Here is a 19159-nt window from a genome sequence, read left to right as displayed (position 1 = left end):
TTTTGGGGGGCAGGGGAAGGTGGGGAGGCTTTAAATATCAGAGTTTAAGTTGTTAATTTTTTCATCTCCCAGAGGAACAAAAGCTCCTGCCCTGTTGTTGCGTGGCCTGGAAACCCACTGCAGCATCAGGAGTTAGGCTGTCACCTTCTGCAGTGATGGGTCTGAGACATTTTTTCCAGTTGTTTAGATAAAGTAGAGCCAGAAGTGAAGCCGGCAAGATCACACTGAGACACTGAAAGTTAACCAGCACAGTTAAATAAAGAGTAGCATTGCTGTGTGCTGTGTGGATTTGAGACACAGTAAAATCTGAGACTGAGCCCGCTGAAGTGAACTGAGGTTGTGTTGCCTTCCACGGCTTTTGCCTCACTATTATCAGTATTTTGGCATTAGAGCAATTGTTGCTTTAATAGTTTTCATGTAATTTGCATACAGAATTCTATCCCTTGAGCAGTTTTCTTTTATATTGTAGAATAAAGGTGGTTGGTGGCACAGTCATGAGGTGAATGACAACTTGAGTGTATTATACTATAAATACATTATAGCTGCAATCTTTAAGATAGAAAAATGGCAATTATTACTTAGCCCTGTGGGGTTAGCATTCATTATGTACAGTACTTCAAAACTACTGAATTCTATGGCTAGTAAAGTAGGAAGGGTGAATTAATTCTCTGAAAATTGTTTTATTTAAATGTATATCACTTTCATTTAAAATACTTTCTTACAAGCTGTCTGCACTTAGTAAGGGAAAAGCCAAGCAAGAGATAAATAGCTGGATAAATGTTATGCAAATGACAACAAAGAACTGTATTTCAACTGTGATTTTTTTGTTAATAGACATTTAATGATAGTGGAGGACTAGTTAGCTTTTGCAGAAGTAACATAAAATTTATCTTGGCATTGTTCTCCGTATCTTGAATTGCTGTGAGTAAGCTTGTACTATGATATATGTGAGAGTATCCTGAGAGCAGGTAGTAATATCCACTGGCTTGCATGCCAGTTTCAGAATACTAGTTTCTGTGCACTGATGTAAATCTAATTAGCCAGAGAATCCTAAACAAACCATTTCACCTCTCTGTGCCCATTTCTCTTACCACCATTTTTTGTTTTCTCTGCTTGGGTTATAAGAGCTTTGCTAGAGTGTTTATTTAACTGTGATGCAGAAAGTGCCAGCAATAAGCACTCAGCACTCAGCTCAGGTAGTGTCTTTGGGCACAGAAAGGAAAATTAAGATCGTGACTGCAAGTAACTGTATTTCACCAGGTTCATAAGTGCTTGGTGAAACTGGGCCTTCTTTTCCCTGACTAATTCCTCCACTGATAGCGGAACAGCTGACTGAGAAAACTCAGTGATTTTTAAAGACACACTTTGCTTTTGTTTTCCTGAAATTAGATGAATTTCAGTGACACTAAAGTGGGGTTATACATTCAAAGTCTTTGAAGGAAGGTGAAATTATAATGTAAGAAGAAATAGCCAGTATATTTACTCAGTGAAGCATGTACAACTTCATTGGCTGTTCTGGTATTGAAAAAGATGTAAATGGAGAGATTTGAAATGAAGAAATACGTGGTAAAGCTGAAAAAAAAGTATTTGCAGTAAGGTGAATACGGTAGATGTCCAGTCCTGGGCATGTTCATTTTAATCACTCAACATATGTTGCTTGTACATGTGGTCATCTATAAACCTGCCTTTTCTCTAGGAATCCCAGGATATACTACTCCTTATGCCATAAAAAATCCCATGACTCATATTAACAGGATAGCCTGGAAAAATCTGGTGGCAATGGTAATGCATTTCGGTGTTATATAACAAAAATAAGTTCTAGATCCACATATTCTTTTCATTATTTATTTTTATTTCAAAAGAGAAAAGATTCTTGTTTAAAAGACTCTTGCAGAAGAGCCATCTTCTTTGTTCTTCTGTACTTCTGTGTTGATGTATTTTACAACTTTCATTAAAAAAAAATCTTATCCTGTATCCTCAACAAAAACATTGGATGATTCTTAAACAGGATTACTTGAAATTAAATCTATTTTTTTTAATACTGCATTTCAGTCATGTGAATAAAGTAAATGATGTCCCATATTCTGTAGATCAGTTCTTAATTCTATTTTTAAAATTAAATAATTGTGTGTAGTCACACTCTCCTTAGACAAATGCTATTGACTAAGAGTATATCACTACTAATGAGAAAACATATCAGTAACTGTACACTAAGAAAATTGTTAAATAAGAAGGATGTTTCAAAGTATCTCTAAAGAACCATGGTTTTTTTACCTATATAATCCATAAAGTGAAGAGAAATTATAAAACTGATAAATTCATACAGTCTTTCCGGGATAAAAAGGAACTATGTAGATGGTGATACATCTTCTGATAATGCTGGCAAACTCATTAGTGTGCTGTGATATCCATTATATAGAACATCATACAGATGAAAGCTATTAAATGAGAAAATGGTCCTGAGTTCTGTCTCAGTAAAGGAACTATGATCTATTACTCAAATTGGTATAAGTAAAATGTAGGGTAAGTTGTACTTATGAAGCGTACTGGGGAAGTTCTAAGCCCTGCTTAGGTATAAGCCAGCCTTCTGCCAGGTGGTTCAGTGATAGTGACTGTACCATCCAAAAGGTAAGTTCAGCCTTAGCACATTTGCTGACTGACAGACTTCTACTGAACATGATAAAAATGCAATGAATGGAGGAAGGAAAGTGTTAGTAAATGGGACTGCACAAATGACATCAACAACTGCCTGACAGTGTGACATACAAGGTTCACCTTTTAAAAAGCCTTAAAAATTGTCAGTGCAGAACAAAAGCTGTAAATTCAGAAATGTATGGTTTAATCTGGCAGTATTTCCTCTAATCAGGAAGCAGTGTTTCCATCCTTATTTCCTTATTATCCTACTATCCGTACTCTGTAATGATGTATAGTGATTAAATATCACCAGCTTGTTACTGTCTTTCTTTTGTTTTGTTTTTGCCATCAGTACCAGTCATCTTCTCTGCTGACTGCCCTTCCTATTGCTCTCTGAGTGACCAGTCAAAGGCATCTGGTACTCACATTCTCACTTCTGCTGGGATGTACTGTGTGACTCTTTTCTGTCATGTCAGATACTTGGAAAGTGTGCCCTTTCATTTCCTGAGTATTTTCCAAATGCTCACCATCTCAAGAAATGCAGCAGTAATCTACAAAAGCTATGCAATACTTGTCACTCAATATGGTATTCCCTTTTCTCAGTATCGGGTCTGGAATCTCAGTGGGTTGTACGACCTTGTTCTTTAACCAGGAACTTTCCATTTTGCACACATTATAGTCTATGTGTATTGCACTTGAGCTGTCAAACCTCACCAGTAGCTGGTTTTTGCTGACCTTCTGTCCCCAGGTATATATCATACAAGAATTATTTACTTTAAAAAAGAAAAAGAGAAAGAAAAAGAAAAAAAAAATTGTGTAAATAGCTATAGTGAAAAAGAAGTATTTGAAAACAGAATATAGTTAATCCTTGCAAACAGTTAACAGAACATGGCCTTGGGAGAAGGAATAGACACCATAAATGTGTCAAACTCTGGCACAACAAGAAAAGCTTAAGGAGAACCAAGTGGTTTATGAGACTTAAGAAAAAATTACTTAAACTATATGTGCACTATCCTCATTAGCATAGTAGAAGATCCACCCTCTAACAAAGAAAGCGCCCTAGTAACAAAGCCCTCTCTCCACAGAACATGTGCGGTGAAAAGAAAGAATGCTGTACCTTTACATGGGGACGAGGCTTGTAAGAACAAAAGAGAATTAAGTGTGACTAAATGGAATTGTAAACAATTGTTGAAGGTGTATAAAATGTTTTACCATGTGTTAAAAAGTGTGCTAGCTGTGTGGATTTACCACCTAGCACTCATCCCTGTGCAGACATGCAATAAACAAACACCTTGACTCTGTGTGTGGATCAATGCTTGCACACCCAGTGAGGAACCCAGATGTAGGACAACATAGATACTTTATCCAGCTTGTGATATTAGCTTTAAAATCATCTGGGATTGTTTGTTCAGTGCTCATTTAAACAAAATTCTGTCTTGTACAAACATTTTTTCCCATCATACTTTAATAGGAAAATGATAATTTGTGTCACTTCCCTCTTGTGATCTGATAAATCCTGAAGTTCAATATTTATTTTTTTTCTCCCCAGCCCACGCTATTCCACTTCTGAATACTGTTGAATTGTCTGGAGACTTTAGTGCAAAGATGCAAAGACTTTTACACATGTTGGTAGGCACTTGTGTGCTACTTGGGAAGCTGTGTCCTGCTTGCTGAATGTGGCATCCTTTTAGACTCTCCAGTTGTCTTAGTTTCACCTTGCAGTGCCATGAGTCATAAAGGAAGTGTACAGTCATCAATAGCACTTTAAAAAGTGTCATTAGAGGTTTTCTAATGGCTCATTATCAGAGTGCTTATCAGTCCCCTTTAATTGTGGAATCATTCCATTCAAAAAAATCTACAGCCAGAAGCTCCTCTAACCGTTGAGTGTTTTCTCCTCTTTAGCTGTCAAAGGCCTAAGCAGCATGGGCTTCTAGCTGTGCTTCAGTACTCTACTGAAGCATTCTTACATTCTTATTAAAACAGCTTTTCTGTATGTCGTGGTTTAACCCCGGCTGGCAACCAAGCACCATGCAGCCGCTCGCTCACTCCTCCTTCACCCGAAGGGATGGGGAGGAGAATCGAAAAGGAATGTAAAACACAGAGGCTGAGATAAGAACAATTTAATACATAAAGCAAAAGCCATGCACGTAAGCAAAGCAAAGCAAGGAATTCATTCCCCACTTCCCATGGGCAGGCAGGTGTTCAGCCATCCCCAGGACAGCAGGGCTCCAGCACGTGTAACAGTTACTGGGGAAGACAAACGCCATAATATTAAATGTCCCCCCCTTCCTTCTTCTTTTCCCAGTTTATATACTCAGCATGACATCCCATGGTATGGCATACCTCTTTGGCTAGTTCAGGTCACCTGTCCTGGCTGTGTCCCCTCCCAGTTTCCCATGCCCCTCCAGCCCTCTGGCTGGCAGGGCCCAAGAAACCGAAAAGTCTTTGACTCAGTATAAACATCACCCAGCAACTAACAAAACCATCAGTGTGCTATCAACATTCTTCTCACATCAGAGCCGAAACACAGCCCTGCACCAGCTACTAAGAAGAAAACTTACTCTATCCCAGCTGAAGCCAGGATACTGTGGTACAGCCTTGGTTAACAGTTCTCATCACTGTCAAATGCCTTTTTGTGGATTTTTGATAATTTTCCATGCTGTTCCAGTGTGCACATGCTCTCAAAGACTCACAGACCTCAACAGGGTGGTAGGAGCAAAGCTGAAGACAGAGTGCACTGCTTTTAGAAATCCTTGGGCAGCCTGTGCATTCTTTGGCCTGGCCTTACTCTTAGAGGGCACAATATTCACAAATTTAACACTAAAATATGACAGAACTGCAATCATGCACATGCAGATGGTATATGCATGTGCACACAGACTGATTTGATCTCATGTCCTTCTGTCCTCCTCATCCAGGTTTGATACTGTTAAATGCAGTCTTCAAAACCAGTCTCTGCTATGCTCAAACTCTTCAACATTTGATGCTGTTCTGTAATACTTTTCTTGTCACACTCCAACTTGTTATAAATGTTGGTTTAATACAAAAAAATTAAATAAGAGCAATTTGCAAATAAAGTTTTCTGGTCTTTCAGTAGGCAGGAAAATGAAAAAAAAATGAAGCAAAGTTACAGGATTTTAATCTACAGAATTATCTTTACTTCAGAACAAGAATTTGCACTGAGAAAAGAGAGAGTACTATTATATGGAGACTTTTTCATCTGTTAAAATACTTATATAAAGTATACATAGGAGATTATTTTGACATCTGTCTTAATTATTTCTTCATATTTGATGCTTTTCTTTTGCAACAATAATGCTGACTTTTTGTAATCATGAATTTATCTGCTTTCCTAGAATAAGTTTTTTTGTTTGTTTGCTTCATTTCCTTTACCATGTAATGTAAACACAACTCAGTGTAACCGATTATTTATGGAAGCAACGGATTGAAGTGAAGCAGTGGCTAGGGTGTATGACACAAAAAATCTACAGAGCAAACCAAGTGGTGCTGAGGGCTCACCATTTCTACATTTCACAGGTTTTTTTTTTATTTCTTCTAGCTCTAGTCTTGTACCATGGGATAAATGCCTTCTAATAGGTGGATTGCATCAGGGTACCTCCTGGACCTTCTTGTGTTTTTTTGTTTCATCCAGAGGGATGAAAGAATGATACATCGGTAAGTTTGTGTGGTCTAAGATTTCTCTATAAAATAGTTTAAAACACAGTAGGTATTAGTGACTCATTCGTTTCAAAAGAACACTTCAAATCCTAACTGAAACAATGATGTGGATGTACCCACTTTGCTAAAAATAAACCCACCCCAGACCAAAAAAAATGGAATTACTGTGTTTCACTATAAGACTAAAAGCTTGGAGTTCATTATCCATGAAGCTGCTGTTGTTACTGTGGGATCTTATCAAAAGCCACATAAAAGGGAATCAGTCCCCAAGGCATATATTATGCAACACCACTCTAGGAGGGGGCAGTTAGTGGCAAGCAATCTAGGAGCTTTGTTACTAGTTAATCATTTTCAACATGCTTGTCTAGGTAAGAAAATAACACAAAAGACAAACTACTTGGCACAGAATTTACAGGACAAAAATGTTTCTTATACTAATAGACCAAGTTAATACAGATAAAATAACTAAATCTCATCATGCCCAGATCACACTAAGTATTTTTGCATGCTAATTTCCCTGTGTTCTTAAACAGTCCTGCACCTGTCCTGTGATTCAAACCAACATCTGAACATTTTCCTAACTACTCTGTAATATTTATACAAATGTTGGTAAAAAGCAAAAGGAGTTGGGTTTTGGAGGGGATTACAAAATGAATGGTTCACATTAAACTGAACTCTTAAGATGAGCTCGAACTGGGTTGGCATTGTAGGGGCTAAATCATTAAATAAACCACTAGAAGCTTTGCTTTTGACTTTTGGTAGTTAGGTTTTGCCCGGTAAATCTGAAATTTCCTTTTCATCACAAAAGTAAAATACAACTCAGGAAACAAAAAAATATTCTTTATAAATGCAAACTTTTTGGTTAAAGGAATCACACCCTCACCTCCACTCTCACCCCCACCCCAGTTCAGTTAGCCCAGATACAGGCCATGTTTCTTTTTTTCTGTTAAAAAATGATAAATCTCCACCTGTGTATAATTACTGACTTATACTGTGCAGCACGAGCAGGTTTTTTCTTATCAGACTCAACCTCTCCCACCCAAAATAAGTTGCATCATTTCAGTTTTATTTTAAGTGTTTTGTCAATATTTGGAGGGACAGCAGGATAAAGCTCTTAGAATTTTATGCTTTAAGCACTGAACCGTTTGAGGTTTAATGCACATTTCTAACATACAGTAAGGAAAGATAATATTCCTTTGATTCTTAAATAATCCATGTACATTTCTTTCCAGACTGGAGCCCTTTATTAGCTGAACAGAACACCATCATGTCTTCAGGCAACTTCTATTATATATTCAATGACTGTAGTTTAAGTTAAAACATCAAGATTAAGCCTCCAAAACAGCCTAAGGGATTTAATCTAATTTTATTCAGGATGGAGAATTTCACTGGGATCTGGGTCCCTAAGTCCCTTAGGTAGGTTTAAAATACTAGCCAAAATTCCCATTTTATGAATTATTTTTTTTAAAAAAAAAAGTTAGCTTAATGGATCTAAGTTTCTTGCCTACATGGTTTCTAGGTCACATCTGACAAATTGTAACTCGAATTATCTGCTTTTCTTTAATGTCAGCTAACTATTCAGCTGGACTTTTCTGCCATCACTAGGAAACTTCATGCAAATCAGGCATCCAATGGGTTTACTTGAGATGGAACTAAACTATAACTCCAGCTTAGATACTTTTGTATTTTGTTGATACTGATAAAAGCACTATAATATAATCAGGAGATTTTTTGTATCTTGGTTTGAATTTAATATAGGTGATATATTTAAAATGAAATTGATTTTTATATGTTAAATGTGCAAATGTCCCTGGAAAGATGATCATGTCTAAAAATCAGATATTCTAATAAGTGAATCAATGTAAAAGAAAGCACCAGGTCTTAGATTCTGGCTAATGGCACTGCACAATCTCCTTACAGTAGAGAAGTTTTTAACATATATTTTTAACAGGTAGCCATGAGATTATGGTGTGTATTCTGAAAAGGCTCCTAGACTGACATATGCTTAATATGACTTTTCTGAAGGTGAATGGTAACTAGATTTTGATATAATCAAGAAAGGAGAACAAAACCCATCTGCAATCCCTATACCTTAGATGGTGGGCCTAGAGAGGTAAACTGTTGAGCGGTGAACAAGCACATCACATCTCTTTCTTCTGAGATACCAGTGAGGGTTTTTATGGCCATGGCATTTGCTGGGTCTCTTAGTTTTTCAGTCCCTTAAAATCTGTAAGTTTTAACCAATGTGTCATTAAAAAAAAGTCCCCTTGTAAGCGGGAGCTGTTTACAGTCGACAATTCCTAAACTGTGTAGATAGGCGAGTTTGAAGACCTTTTACTTTTATCAGGAGATAGATTCTGAGACAAGAAATGTAGGATTGACAAAAAGTTAAAATGCAGAGGAAAACAATGTAAGCAAATATTTGATGAAATCTTACTCATATAAGAACATCTAGGCAATGGTAAATGTTGACAATATTGTGGGATGGAAGACAGACATTAGCTATTAGAAGTGGTTTAGGAATAATCAGAGCCTATCTTGATGAAAAGGTAAAATTTAGGTCACCAGGTACACTGTCATTATGGCTGATTTTTTTCCCACTGCTGCAGTTTGAAAATGCTCATACATAAGCAAGCATAGAAGCCTGAACTTTCAGATATACCAGTTAGTCCTCTTATGATCTGACAGAATAAAACATATTAAAGGTAAATATGATTTGTCATCAAAGGCTCAGATAACAAAGTATGGTATGCCGATATAAAAAATTCACATAGCTTGTATTGCTAAAGGTAATTATCAGAAAATTACACTTTATTTGGTCTGTGTACTGAAAAAAGCTTTAGGAGACATTTAGTTTCACACTATATTGTTTTAGCAGCAAGAGAACTGAGTACAGCTAACACATCTCCCAAATGATAACAAGTTTTCCAATTTGTATGAATAAAAACTGTGATGAAGTTGTAACGAATGTAATTATCTCTGTGACTTACAAGCCATTTAATGTTTGCTGAGGTCTAGTTCCAAAGTTTACATTCCTTTCACTTTTCTTTTTAAGTGAAGTAGTGCTGTTTATTCTAAGTATAGAACATTGGTATTTATCCAGAATAAAAACAATAAACAAAACTTGTCTTTTGCAGACAGGCAAAATGAGGTGCTTCAGCTGTTTTTTGCCAAATTGAAGAGATTTGCAGGTGACACTGCTGACATGTCACTTGGGACTTGATTCTAGACAATATGTCTCCGTATTTTCTGTTCATTGCCTTTTTGAGTAGTGCTGGTCATCCTGAAAAATAGGTGTGATTTCTTTAGTGTATCTTTTCCAGTCACCTGCTACACATCTGAAGAATATAATCTGTTGCATAATTCTTAGCATTTGCACTTCTTCAGCTTACCCCTTTTTCTTCTTTCTTTCCATTTCTAAAGTGCCTTTTTTACTAACTCATTAGTAGTCACTGAGGGTTATTACAGATGCAAGTCAGAACTAGATATCAGCTCTCTCCTCTTCTCTGAATCTAGATACCCTTCCACAGGAACCAGGACAAGCAGGGGCACATGCAGATAAAATAAACTATGAATGTGCACCTGGGATACAAAGTCTTGATGTACATTACAGAGTGCACCGCTGCAGCTGTTGCTAAGTTGAATATGGAGCTTATGAGGACAGTAAGTGTTCAATAGTATTGTTATGGAAAGGTAATGTGCTATGTGATATAAGGAAGAGATCAGGATGGCTAAGGTCAGGTTATGCAGCGCTTTTCTGCAAAGTTTGGATCTCATGGTGCCTAAAGGAAATGTTACCCCTTCCACCTTGCCCAGGGAAATTATTAGAAAGGCGAAGAAAGAGCTTGAATGGAACTCAAAATGTTAGGCTGGCAAGAAGCCACTCTTGGAACTTGAAGACCATATTTTCATTTTTATCTATGTGTTGCATTTAAGTCTCTCCCACAAAACAGCACATCCTTCTGGCAAGAAGTACTTTTCTTCATGGGAGTTATGATGATAAAATATACTTTTTAGTATTTATCTTATGAAAATGTGAGATAATAAAGTGTCACATCACATGATTTTATACTAAAGCTCAGTTGGTAAAACACTTTTCCAAAAATGAAAGCGTGAAGTCATATCTTCTGTGAACATGTCTATGGATATATTTTCCTTGTACAGAATCACAGAATGGTCAGGGTTTGAATGGACCTCTGGAGATCATCTAGTCCAACCCCCTGTTAAGCAGGTTCACTTAGAGCAGGTTGCACAGAGTTGCATCCAGGTGGGTTTTGAATGTCTCTGGAGGAGACTGCATAACCTCTCTGGGCAGCCTGTTCCAGTGCTCTTTCAGCCTCAAAGTAAAGAGAATAGGAATGACTTTATTGCCTGCTGGTTAGGGAAGAATAATAAGAATTGGACTCTAGTCCTTTGCTTCAATAACACCTTAACATGAAATTATTTAATAAGAAACCCTTAAGTGTTCACTGAAAAAGGAACTGTAACTCATGTCTTTCCTTCTACTGTGAGGCTAAATTAACCCTCATTACATCAGTCTATTTCCAATCCAATACATATTTAATTATATATGAATACTGGAAATTTCAAAAAGGCAGAATTAGAAAGCCCGCTCCACAGCTTCAAAATACTCTGTAGTTTGTTGGTGAGCACATATACATTAGAGATTCAGGTGACTCATGCAGAAAAACATTTGAGCTAGTTTCCCCACCTCCTGGGCACTGGACTCCTGTATTAAACTATAGTTTAACAGATCTTGTTCAGGTTTTTTTCATTCTGATCCTGTAGTTGCTTCAGTGTATATGCAAAGAGAAGTATCATGAAGTCCATCTAACTACAAGAACTAGTTAACAGTTGTCAGTGAGGTATGAAGCATGTAGCGACTCCAGATTTACACCATCTGTTTGTTAGTGAAAACATGAGGAACTGCACTTCACAAGCAAGAATCAAAGAGATATTAAACTCAAAAGGTACTCAGGCTACCTTCAAACAATAGATTAATGAGTATATAAAGATCTTCTCTGCTAGGTTTCCAAAGAGGCAGGTTTTGACATCAATGAATTCACATGAAAGATTGAGGCCTATGTTTAGGTAGTGGTTAAATGTCCACATTGACTTCTAAAGTTCATTTATTGACAGGATACACAATCAGAAGGAAAGAGTGAATATTCTTCTGTGATATGAAGTGCATTTCAGTAAGTTTCTTAAGCATTCATCTTTTATAACAGCTACATAGCTTGCTCCATTTTCTTTAACCAGCTTATGCTTTTACTTGAAATTAGAAATTAGTTGCTTGGCTGAATCAGGACCATAAATCTTAAAGGAAAATTAGTATTATTGTCATTGGTTAAGCAGTTGATTGTTACTTAGTGAACATTAACTGTATTATTTTTTTTTATCCTGATGGTGATGCACTTTATGCAGGTAATTAAAGAACGTCTTCAATTTTCATTATACGCTTAAGTATTTTCTCTTCTCAATCCAGATTCGATTTAACAGAGCTATTTGCATGCACATTTGATTGATTTGGAGGTTTGGCATGCAAACAAATTGACATTGTTAAAGTTATTGACTGACTTACCCTGTATTTCCTTATTTTATTGACCTATTGAAATATTGTCAGCACTATAACAAGCCTTTTAGCTAAGTGCTAAACTTGAATGAATAAGTTTATTACCGTACTATTCATAGAATGACTAAACAATGCAGATCTTAGGGGCCTTTTATTGAATTTATGAATATGTAGAATACATTTTTAAATGACAAATCACTGTTTGAATGTCAAAGCAAACAACAAAATCTTATCTAAATAGATGTGTAAGACCAAACCAAAATAAAAAACACATTTGTGTTAGAATTTAACAAATAGAATAATTTTTATGCCAAATTACAATTCTCTCAGAAACAATTATGCGAAGCTTGCATGAGAGTAGTTCAAAGAACTGCTCATCCGTGTGGCAAGTTCATGGTGCAAAAACTAATAGGCACATCTGTACATCTCAGCTGTATAAAAAGGTTTTAGCACTGGTTTTATTCTAACGTACGCTAGTGGATTATTTGGGCTCTTGGTTTTTAAGACATTTCTACTTCTGTTTTAAGAGGGTAAAAGAGTCATGATAAAAAGAAAGGCTTGGACAAACCCTGGGTAGTAGAGATGCAAATTTCTGAAAGGAATTCAAATGTTCAGTAGTCACTAGTCTCTCTGACTGTCATGACAAACATTTTTGTAAGAATCTTGTACTTGTTGGTATTTTAGGAAAATTATTCCTGATAAGAAAAAGTAGAAGTTGCTGAATGGCATCAAGCTGACAAAAGTGAGATAGCTCAAACCAAAAGAAACTGAAATAAGGTACTAAGGTGCATAACATAATAAAGACATATATCTCACTAAGACAATTTTGTACACTTTCCAAACAGATATGGGCAATTCCCTGAAAGGGATCCATCTGCTTGTCACTCTGTAAAACATATATTCATTTAAATAATAGAAAATTGTAAACTGGGTGGGGGATGTTTCTTTGGACTATTTTACCTCATTTTCTTTACAGTGAAATTAATACAATCAATCATTCCTCTAAAAAAATACTGTAAGATGTAGATGAGGAGGTACCTCCGTAGAATATCTCCATGTTATATCTCAACAGTGTGTTAAAGCAGATTAACATCAAACTTTCCATGACAAATGGCAAACATTTTTTCTTTTCACAAAATGCTTTGAAGTTAGGACTTCAAGAAAACATGAAGTTTTGTCGTTCAATTAAATGAATGCAGAATTTCAAGTATAAATCTGGAAAATAATTCTGAGTATTTAGAAACCCACAAAGCAAAAAAGTAGCAGATAAAAAATCATAAAATCATAGAATAGTCTGTGTTGGAAGGGACCTTTAAAGGTCATCTCATCCAACCCCTCTTCCAATGACCAGGGTCATCTTCAACTAGGCCAGGTTGCTCAGAGCACTCCAGTCTTAGGATTTGTCCCACCGAGTTTCAGTAATGGCAACTAGGTTGTAGCTTTCTAGTAGCATGGTGGCTTCCAGTTTCTCCTGTTTGTTGCTTATGTTGTGTGCACTGTTGTAGAGACACTTCAGCTGGGCTGTTGGCCGCATCAGTTTCTTAGAGAAACTCCCCTTAATTCCTTTGAGGTGTTTCACTCTTGTTTCCTGTTTTCTCCTGCTACCTCAGGAGCCCCTGGCTTATCTCCATAAGACTTCAAGTGTACTGCAGTGTACCCAGCATATCTCAGAGCAACAGGCTGAGAGCTCTCACTGGCACCCCGTCCCTCTAATCTTGGCATGTCATTCCATAGCTTGTCACAGGCAAGCCTGATGATATTCCACTCCTCCTTCAAGTCTAGTTTAAAGCTCTGTCAATGAAGCCTGCTAGCTCATGAGCAAAGAGCCTCTTGCCCCTTTGAGAAAGGTGAATCTCAGCTGACACCAGCAGGCCTTGTGCCATGTATGCCATTTCATTACTGAAAAACCCAAAATTCTGGTGGTGACACCAGCAACAGAGCCATATATTAATAGGCCGGGACCATCTGTTTCACCTAATGTCACTGTCTGCAACTGGAAGGATAGAGGAAAAAAATAACTTGTGCTCCAGATTACCTTAGCAACCATCCCAAGGCCCTGAAGTCTCTTCTGATTGCCATTGGACTAAACATCGTGACTTCATCACCTCCCACATGGAAGAGCAGTAATGGGTAACAGTCCAAGGGCTGCACCAGGTTAGGAAGTTTCCTAGTGATGTCCTTAACCCAAGCCCCCCGGAGGCAGCAGACCTTCCTAAGAGGAAGATCTGTCCAGTATATTGAACACTGTTCCCCTCAGAAAGGAGTCTTTTCTTCCTTGTGGAGATGGTCATGATATAGTGGGCAGGCCTTTCTGATCTTGGTAGCACCTCTGATGTAGATGGAATGCCATCCACATCATCCTTTGGTGAGCTTTCCATATCCAGAACCTCATACTTCTTGTACAGACACACCTGGAAAGGTGAGGTGGGTAAGGAGGGGGTTCTCCTGCCACCCTGAGTATGGACTTGCCTCCATTCACTTTTTTCCTCTAAGCTACTGTCTTCATCCTGGTAGGGGGAGGATACAGGAGTCCCTTGATCTTGTTTTTTTTTCTGGTGGCTATTCCTGTTTCTGTCAGGGAGGGCAGAGTATGGCTCCACCTATCTCTTTCTCAGACTCCCTGATGCTCCTTAATGTTTCTGCCTTGTCTCATAGCTCTGCCACCAGGCTGAACAGATCATCCATTTGGTCACACCTCACACAGCTCTTCTTGCTACTGCCATCTGTTACCGGTGAAAGGTTTGGCACACCCTACAGCCTGAGACCTGGGTGGCTGCATGTTTTCATGAGAGCTCTCTCTGTGTTGCCACATCTGTTCTAGTGAGTGCAGGGGACGTAGCTTTCTGCCAGGTGGACACCATAGCCAAGCTCCTTCTGAGAGGGTAATGACCACCAACTGAACTCACCTCTCGAGCTGGTAAGTTGCCTGTGCCCTTCATGTGCACCCTTCCATGGGAACTGCCGTGCCAACGGCTGTGCCACACCGTGGCTGGCGCACCACACTCTGCTGCCTGCACTGGTCATGCTTCTGGTCACCGGCACTCCCGAGGCTGCTTTTCATAGACGTATGGGTGGCCGCAGTTGCTCTGGCAACACCCAGATAAGGGTGTTCCAATAAGAAATATACTGAATGAATGAAAGATGCAAATACCAAAATGATTACTTTTTTTTTCTTTCTTTTAGAGGGTGCTGAGAGCAAAAATTTTTACCTCAGGCAAATGCAATATTGTTATAGGGAGCTAAAGATTAAATGTGTAAAAGGCACTTAGGCTTTCTTGCTCTTATAGTCTTGGAAGACACAAATTCATGGATGAAATTCTGTGCCTCTTCACTCCCTTTCTTTTTCCCTAGAGAGTCGTAAAAATCCCTTTGATATTAGAAGATCACTTCATGTATGTTGAATACCTATATGTCAATACTGAGTCTTCTTTTGCACCAGTTAGAAATTGGTTAAAAACTTACCTATGCTGTGGGTTTAGTTCTATTAGTTGTCTGTCAGTTGTGTCATTTATAAAAAACTGTATAACTAGGTAGAAAAACTGACTAACCAGTCTAGGTCCCACAGGGTAGATTCTTCATAATGAAAAACACAGTTTCTTTTCTAGTAATTGCTTGAGGAAATGTAAAAATGGATGCTTTTTATAGTGAAAATAATACAGAAAATGAAGTAGGTTGAAGATATGCCTTCCGATTTGATTAAAAACAACTGAGCATTACCTTAATATATTGGAGGGAAAACTGTTTGATATGAATGCCATGCTGCATGTTTTTCATACTTTTATATAACTGTATTGATCTTGATAAAAAAAGAAAATGTATAAAGAAGAAAAGTTATTAAATGCTAAATTCATAATGTTTGCTTGTAATTTCCTGATCTGTCCCTTACAGCTGTTTTCTGTTGTAGAAAATGGTTGCTCTACACATACTCCAGGACATAGGACTGTTCTTCTAAGGCATGTTTACCGGCTATAAATTCCTTATCAAATGGCAGTCTTCAATAATTTAAACAACTCAGAACACAGCTTCTACCAAGACTAATAGCAGTGAGTTACTGTAAATTCAGTAGTGCCTGAGAAGAATCTATTAAAACAGGTATTTGTAATGCATTTATCTGCATGATAGTAGATGCCATTGTAAGGTCTGTTAATTCATTTTACATGTATTTTTTGTTGATTGACTAATGAGCCTCTCAGACAACTTTTTCAAGAAGACAATAATACTTCTTCACAAACAACCATCTGTTGATTTTAACTGTCTTTAAAACATCTTTCCCTGTTGAGTAATGCAGAAAAATATAATATGAACTGAATTATTATCAAGCTACAGGTTGTCTGTGGTGGCTGGATCAAAGGCATATACGTGCAGTCCTTCCTTCATTCTCCTTTACCAGTGTTTTTGCTATTCCAGTGCCATTAATAAAAGGGAAGTCACACACTAAATGTGATGAGTTCTTGCCATGAGATTCTTCCTACTGATATACAAGATAAAATTTTAAAGACGGTCCTGAAAAAGAGAAAATTCTGCAATACTTATTAAGAGACAGAGAAAAACCTCTCAAATATTATTTAAATATTATAATGAAGCAATTTTCCCATGCTTAGACTTGTTTTTGCCTTTAATTTCAAAGAACATTCAGCAAGCAAATTTTCAAAAACCTACATGTGCTTTCGAAAGTCAGACCAGATGCTTAACAATATATAAACCATTCCAGTACTATTAATTTCAATACAGCTATAAAAGCTTACATTTATCTGAAGATATTACCAGAATTTTACTCTTTCAGAGAAAATGTCTTGTGTAGACATACAATCAGGAAAAAGAAGCAGTTTACTTTGACTTATTGGATTAATCACAATCAACGAGTACATCTTAAAGATATACAATTTACAAAGCAAAATTTTGAGAAAGACTTTTCTTGAATACATTTGAATAAACAATTCATTAGGGAAATGTGGTATACTCACAAATGATACAAGCAGAAAAAGAGGTTTAATTATCTAATAAATAATTTGCTAGAAAGTATTCCACTTTCTATATTGCTATCTAAGATTTCCTTTTATTTTTGTTTATTTTTAATTCATTTCCACATAATTACTAGTCCCATGATGGCACACACTATACTGATTTTTTTAAACGGTCATAAAAAATCCTTGAGATATATACCTTGCACATGTCATGTTTTACATTTAAATTATTTTTCATCTAAATAAAAAGGTTGATGCTGCGGTTCTTTATTGTGAAAAGTTTCTATTTAAATATATACATTTGCCATTTAATGCTCAGCTTTAGTACCTACTGAATGTAGGTATTAAATGTAAGTACAACTTCACTGTTGTGTGTACCTTGTTTTCCAAACACTCAGTTGTAGGTATATGTTTTAACTACGAGCTAGCCAGTGGCGTATAATACCAGTGTCGCAGCCTGAAAATAAAATACTTCACATTAAAGGATAAAGAAACAGGAAAATAATTTTGTCTGTAGTCATAGATGTTTCACAGTAAATGACAAATCAGAGTGTAAACTTTTGTGTTGGCCACTTATTGAGTAGACAGCTGGTGCAAAATAGTCACATATCAGTATATCTACACCTCCTGTCATCAAATCCCACCAGGTCAAATAGGCTGGATGCTGGCAAAATGATGCCCATACTAATTTTAACTGTTAAAAATAAACATTGTCCAAAAAAAATACAGGATTATTTTGAAATTTGTTTTTGTATTGAGCTAGTGGTTTTAGGCTGTCTCTTCCACTTTCAGAACTATATTTGGATTATATTTTTTTTCTTTTCCTCCAGGTTATGTCATCAAAATCTCATTTCTCATTATCTTTGTGTTTTTTATTAATAAGAAGGATCCTTGAGGTTATCTCATCTTGGTGGAGATGAGAATATAATCTAATATAAAGAGATAATAAACTGGCTGTACAAATCTGTTTTCCAGTGTAATGAGTCTTTCCCTTTTGTGATGTATAGAGTGATATATTGACCTCTTAATTCAAGGTCTGGAAATGTTTACTGACCTAACTTACCTGCTGCAGAATATAATAAGGAAAGTTTCAAAAAATATTTATATTGTCTGAGTCATCTGGAAAGCTTAATTAAAGGAAATCCATCAAGCCCACTTCACTCTTCAAAAAGTGATTAAACACACTTTCCACTCTAATAATTATGCTGTTCAGACCTTTTAACTGATTAAAGCCCTTTCAAAAATAATTTATAGACAAAATTTACTATGCTTAAAAAAAAAAAATAAAAAAAAAGGAAAGAAAAAAAAAAACCTCTGAAAACTGAGAACAATTAGATTAATATATTTCTAAATCGATGCAGATTGCACTATTTTTTTCCAGCATTCAGAGTGGGGGGGTGGAGGGGGTGGGGAGTGGGGGTGGGGATCCCAGATATTTGTCTTTAGACATAATTTTATGTCTGTTTTGTACCAGTGGATTACTATTTACTCATATTCATGCTTAAAAGTTCTTATAAGACCTCAAAAGCCAGGTCACAAAAAGAAGACACGGAGTCTGAAAGAGATTATGAACCTGTTTCAGATCCTAATGAGGTCAATGAAAAACATCTTGGTGACTACAGCAGACTTTGGATCAGTCCCTAATATAATTGTGATGTAGAAAGCATAAGATTTTTAAATTACAGTTAAAAAAAAAAGAATGGGTACAGAACATTAAACATCAGAGTGGCTGATGGCTGCCAAAAAACCCAAGATGCATTATGAAACATACCTTATCATGACATTTTTGCTGACTCCTGTTTAAACAGTCTATAACAACCCCTGTAAGTCAATAAAGGAAGGAAACTGAGCTCCTGGTACGAAGTATGTAATGAGTATGAGACTTCAACTCCCAGACAATCAAAGTCTGATCCAATTCTCAACAAAATCAATATGAAATGTATCTGTTACTTTATAATTTCCTTTGTTGAATGATAGGTCTACAGAACTACAACAATAAAGTTCTGCTAATGATGTTGGAGATGAGACTTTCGGTTAATGTCTGTGAAGATGGGCACCACAGTCCTGCAGCAACAGCAGAGGCGCTTGCATAGTTTCAGAAATCTCTAGACAGGGTAGAAAAGTAATACATTAGAGTATATTTTGCAGGAAGTAATTTGACAAATACTTAACATTGAACGCCAATTATTTATCACTTTTTGTGCTAATTAGTTTGCCACAGGTTGGCTCTGTGGACTGACATAGGAAATTATTGTAGGCAAGGACAGTTTTTTCCACTCAGATTTGTTTTGGGATCATGGATTAATGTTAC

The sequence above is a fragment of the Falco biarmicus genome, chromosome 3 (assembly GCF_023638135.1).
Source record: "Falco biarmicus isolate bFalBia1 chromosome 3, bFalBia1.pri, whole genome shotgun sequence".
NCBI lineage: Eukaryota > Metazoa > Chordata > Aves > Falconiformes > Falconidae > Falco > Falco biarmicus.
Note: the sequence above shows the minus strand (reverse complement) of the source record.